The sequence below is a fragment of the Heptranchias perlo genome, chromosome 14, assembly GCF_035084215.1.
Source record: "Heptranchias perlo isolate sHepPer1 chromosome 14, sHepPer1.hap1, whole genome shotgun sequence".
NCBI lineage: Eukaryota > Metazoa > Chordata > Chondrichthyes > Hexanchiformes > Hexanchidae > Heptranchias > Heptranchias perlo.
The window spans coordinates 67,059,342-67,065,341 of record NC_090338.1 but is presented as its reverse complement, the minus strand read 5'-3'; the positions used below and the strand labels follow the sequence as shown (position 1 = coordinate 67,065,341).

The 6,000-nt window shown below is 42.9% G+C and overlaps 1 long non-coding RNA gene across 1 annotated transcript in view; it reads right to left on the bottom strand.

Annotated features, from left to right (window-relative positions):
• Window positions 1-698: 698 nt before the first annotated feature.
• LOC137332189 (uncharacterized) overlaps window positions 699-6,000 on the bottom strand; it is a 28,338-nt gene continuing 23,036 nt past the window's right edge. The window contains exons 2-3 of the long non-coding RNA XR_010965616.1: window positions 2,989-3,101; window positions 699-1,563 (exon numbers count right to left, since the gene is read on the bottom strand). This is a non-coding gene — a long non-coding RNA (uncharacterized lncRNA). The remainder of the gene's footprint in view (window positions 1,564-2,988; window positions 3,102-6,000) is intronic.

Here is a 6,000-nt window from a genome sequence, read left to right as displayed (position 1 = left end):
TCAGGTCTTCAATCTGGGTTATAAATATCGAACTACTCTGATTATCAATTTATCCTTATACTGGTTCACTTGCAGCCTATACACACACACACAAGTTAGGGAGTTGTAAGTGAAATGAAGAGTCAGACAGAACCCCTTTTCATTCAAAGGGAATCATTTTACAGAATAAATGAATGGGGAACTCCATTAAAGACAACTGTTAATTGGGTTCAAGAGATAATTAGACACATTTCTGGAGATAAACCAAGTTTCAGGGATAAATGGAGCAGGTAGGTTGGGTTGATCTATATAAAAAGGCACAACTCTACTGGGCCGAATGGCCTTTTCATGTTCCTAAAATGTTGGTGTTTTCCTATATAAGCATTATAACCCAGTAATCTCTGTAGGAGGGAGACAGTGTCATGTGTTATCTTTTGAAAAAAAAAAGTAGGATTTCTCATTGAAGGTGAATTCCCAATTTTAATTGCGATCGTCAGGGAGTGCAGTGGAGAGGAAGCTAGGTGCTGCAATTCCTCCCCTCCTTCCCCCTGCCCTTCCCATTTGTGCACCATTCCAGTAGCCACTTCAAAAGTGGCACTGGTCAGAGTCCGAAGGGCACTAGCCTCCCCTCGCAACCAGATGATCCAGTGGTTGGGGGGGGGCGGGGGGGGGAAGACCAAAAGAGAAAGGCAACAGTAAAATAACTTGTAAAAACGAGGGAGGAGAAAAAAGGGGCCATATGCCATTAAATGGAGTCATAGTTTATACGTCATATCTAAAATATTAAAATACCAAAAATATTTTCATTGATATTTGCACACTCTCCTTTATGTAACAGCCAGTTTTTTTCTCCCTTCTAATAACAGGACATATTATAGAACAGGACAATCTTTCTGAAACAAAGTCACATTATGAACCTCCCTAAATACAGACCACATGATGTAGTGTGGTTCACTTCAGATGACCCCTTACTTATCTTGAAAATTAATCAGAACATGCCACAAGAACTGAGAATTCCTTCCATACCTCATAATAGTTTGTGCTTGAAATGTCCACCCATACCATTGATTCATGTGGTCAAACATCGATGCCAGGATTTGATGCTGGATTCAATTATCTGCTGAGTGGCTGTCTATAATAAATCCCCATTTATAAACACAAGAGTGAGTGTAAGGTCAGCACACAAAAACAAAAGTATCAGTTACGTATTGCATCATGATCGTTAACCAAGATGGCACACCTACCCAGCACCAAAACGGTTCAACCAACTAAAGACAAATAACAGGAGTTAGTCAGCATTATATTTTGAAACATCTGGTTTACATTGAATAAGGGATAGTCATATAATCTTAAATGTAATGAACGAAGGTTATCTGTGCAGCTCTTGATGCCTCTTGTTCAGCTCTTGCAGTCGCTTAAGGTCATGAAATTGCTCGTTATGTCAGTCTAGTCAGAGGCACTTGTGCAGAATTCCCCTTGCAGGGATACCACACACTCTGCTCCAGGGAAGTGCTGCCCACAGCTCCTGATTATGTCACTGAATTCCCACTGGATTGGACATCATGCCGCCATAGCAAGGAAGTGCTACAGAATAATAACAACAAAAACTTGCATTTATGTGGTGCCTTCTCATGTTGAAACACCTTAAAACATCTCACACAATCAATTACTTTTTGGAATTTGGTGATTGTTATGTAGGTAAATGCAACAGCCAGTCAGCACCAACATAGGAACAAAAGTAGGCCATTCAGCCCCAGAAGCCTGCTTTGCCATTCAATTAGATCATGGCTGATCTGTGCCTCAACTTCATTTACCCATTTTTGCTCCCTATCCCTTTAAAACCTTACCTAAAAAAATGTTTTATCTATCTCAGTCTTGAACTCTCCAATTGATCCAGCACCCACAGTTCCAGATTTCTGCTCTCCTTTGCGTGAAAAACTGCTTTCTGATTTCACCCCTGAATGGCCTGGCTGTAATTTTCGGATTATGCCCTACAAACAGCAATATCTAACGGCAATAATTGTATTTTTATAGTGCCGTAAATGCAATGAATCATCCCCCAAGTACTTCACAGAGGTATGTTGGGAGAGGAATTGGGGGTGATGGCTGAAGGCAAGGTCAAAGAGGTAGGTTTTGAAGAGGCTTTTAGAGGAGGAGGGTGGCGGTAGTGAGGTGCAGGCATTTAGTGAGTGTGCCCCAGAGTGAAGGACGATGTTTCCATTTGGAATTGGCTGAAGGAGGAATGTTGAGCAGGACATTGGCAACATCTGCCTCAATCACCACAACAGGCGAACATGAACCTTAGTTTAATATCTTGTCAAAAGGACGGCACCTCCAACAATATAGTACCCCCTCACTACTCCCCTGGAGTGTCGGCCTAAATTGTATGCTCAACTCTATTGAATGGGGCTGAAACCCACAACCTTCTCAGCATGAGGCAAGGGCAACATGAAATTGGTAAACACAGTTTAAAACTATAGAACATAGGATTGTGGGAATAAATGAACGACAGTAGTCAGCAGCTCCCTTATAAAGATTTAGGATCACTGTACAATTTTCATGTTTCTCCTGTAAACATACATTCCAACTCTTATTAAACTGCACGATCAAGGCCATGATTTGAAGGCGATTTGCCAATCATCTAGTACTCATCCCCACTTCCCTCTGTCCCACTCTTTCAAAACAAACACAGCTTTAACGTACATAAAATAAAACATGAGTGCAGAGAAAAATACAAATTATTTTCCACTTTCTCTCACTCCCTGGCTACCAAAGGAGAAAGAGGTTTCCTTCAACCACTGCCCCCACCCACCCACCCACCCCCACCTTGCTGGTTGCAGAAAGTTCCCTTCCCCCACACTTCGCAGGCTTTCCTCTGGCTCTCAGTGAAAAGGCTGTCCCCTCAGAAGGGTTGGTCTTGTCAGGTTCTTTACAGCTCTGCAGGGTGGGATCCTTCAAAATATTCAAGCTCCCAATTCTCTTTGTTTTAAATCCTGTTTTTGCACTCACTTCTTGCTGGTGGTACTCCATTTCTAGGCCTTGATTTTGCAGCCATGGGTAGGGTCATCCTAGAGTGTCCAGCAATTGAAGATTAATCTCCTGGACATTGATGCGAGCAACCCCTGGAGAAAAATTATAGGGGAATTAGAAAAAATTATGTTTTTTTTCCCCAATTTCTTTGAATATTTTCATTTATTAGTTGGAAAAATATTGGAGATGAGGGAAAAAAGGCTATTTGACCGGGCAGGGCAGTTGGAGGCGGGATGTCATGTGCTGAAACCTCCAGGAATACGTGCAACCAGAGTTGGCAACCCTGGCCGTGGGGCTCACTTCAAATCCATCGCAGGTTTGATATTTAATACTGAAAGAGATAGAGAGAGAGAAAAAAAAGAGTGAGAGAGAGTAAGAAAGAAAGAAAGTGAAAAAGAGTGAGAATAGGACGAAAGAAAGAAAGAAAGAAAGAAAGAGAATTAAAAAAAACTAACAAAGAACTAACCTGCATTTCTGTAATGCCTTATGATGTCATCAGGACTTCAGCGAGTGCTTCACAGTCAAGGAATTGCTTTTGAAGTTACTGTTTGAACATAATAAATAGGAGCAGGAGTAGGCCATACGGCCCCTCGAGCCTGCTCCATCATTCAATAAGATCATGGCTGATCTTTGGCCTCAACTCCACTTTCCAGCCTGACCCCCGTATCCCTTGATTCCCCTAGAGTCCAAAAATCTATTGTTCTTAGCCTTGAATATATTCAACGACTCAGCCTCCACAGCCCTCTGGGGTAGAGAATTCCAAGTAGCCAACAAGGTTCCACACAAACACAGCAAATGAAATAAGTGGCCAGTTAACCTGTTTTGGTGGTGTTGGTCAAGGGGTGAATGTTGGCCAGGAGATGCAGAGAACACCCTGCTGGTTGGGTTGAATTTTTTTTTAAAATCCACTGGAAACCAAATAAAAAAAAACAAAAAATTCCTACCACTCAATATTGGTTCCTACCGCCTATAAATTGGATCTTGTGACTCAACCTGAAAGCTCTATTTTCAACTAACCAACCGGAACTTCAAATAGCAGGGCATGTGAGCACAACAACCAATCAAATTGCTGCACAATAAGCGTGGGGTGGGGTGGGAAATTGAGCAATGTATTTCAGCAGACCAATGCCTCAGGAGTTGGAAGCAACAAACACGTGAACTGATCTTCCATAAAGCAACATCTATCAGCAAAAAGTTCATTCTGAATCTTGTACAACACGATTTCAAGCCAGATATATCTTGGGAACATGGCGACAGTTCTACATTCCGCAAGCTTTTCTCTCTCGTAGGTTGTGACTAATTTGAACCCCATTTGCCTTCTAGTCCCTTGTTCTTGATTTAATGGAGCCTACTCAATCTGCAGCTTCACACATTTAGTAAACCTTCATATCTGATAATTATTCTCAAGATCCACAGGAAATGGTGCCGCCTCAACAGTTAAAATACCTGGAGCTATTGTGTTTAATAAATTTGATCATTATCCCAAAATTTATGAGGTTGGATTGGTTCCCTTTGATTTATTACTAAGGAAGACCATTGGACCAGCATTAGCTCGTCTAGTCAGAAGCACCGCGCACTACCCCTGTTGTGGCACCTTTTTGGTTGTTAAATGAACCAGTGGTTTCACCTCTATCATTCTAACGGGAAAGCCATTCCAAGTGTTGATGCATAGTGATCAAGAACTTCCCGATATTAGTCCTAAAGTTACCTTCTACTAACCTGGACTTGTATCTCCTTGTCGTACTCTCACAATTGAATGTAGAGTAATATTTAGGAATTACTTTCTCCATACCTTTATTATCCTGTACATCTCTATTAGATCATCTCTCTGATGCCTCCTTTCCAGGCTGAAAAGACCGAGTATCTCCAGTCTTACCTCATCTCAGACACTAAAGATTAGCCTTGCGGCTCTTCTCTGCACCGCCTCCAGCATTTGAATGTTTTCCCTCGTACCTTGGTGATCATTGTTGAACATTGAGTCGACCAAGATTCCTAGGTCTCTTCCAACTTTATCCGTAGCTATTTCAACACCATTCATGGAGGGCATATGTGCTACTTATTTTGTTGTTCCTCTGTGGAGCACTTTACACTTATCTACCACTGATCTGCCCGCATACTTCATTTGTCCAACTAACAAATTCCTGAGCTGCTTTCTCCAATTCCACCTCCCCTCCCAGTTTGGTTATCAGCAAATTTGACCACTCTGCATTGAGTTTCTGAGTCCAGGTCATTTATGGAAATGAGAAACAGCAGTGGTCCCAACACAGAGCCCTGAAGTACCCCACTCAGTACTTCCCCAGCCCGACATAACTCCTCCTTCCAGTGCTCATTGATTTCTACCCTTCAGCTAGTTTCTAGCATCCTGTAGGTATTGACTTAATGACATTCATGACTATCCTGACGGAGTTGCCATGACTACAATCCTCCCCCCCCCCCCCCACCACCCCCGTGAGCTGTAAACTTCTTAATCAGATTTGCTCTCTTTTTCTAGTTACCTCTTCGGAGGCAGTGGGGCCGATTTTAACTTGCCATAAAAGGCGGTAATGGTCTCAAAACGGTGTCAATAGACTTAGCGCCCAGTTAACACCAAATCTCTGCCTGCTGCCATTTTTACAGGGTCCTACCGCTGGGAGGCAAAAGTATCTGACTGTTTCAGGCGATAGGCCCCTTTTAAAATGCAGCTCAGGGTCCTATGTTATGCATAGGATCCCAATTGCCATTTTAGAAAAGAACTGGTCAGAGCGTGTGCTGTGAACTCTCTGACTGATGATACGGCCGAAGATGCATCTAAAAAGGTAAGTTTCAAATTATTTTTGAGGGGCCAGGAGTCACAAGAGTGCTCCTCCAGGCTCCCCAAAAAATAACCCGGGCCCCTGCCGTCCTAGGCTCTACCACCTCCGTGATCGCGATCCCCCCCACTCCCGCTCCAGGTCTTACCTCGCTGTTAGCCGGGTAGTCTCTGGGCTGCCCGATATTGCACCAGCCTGAATC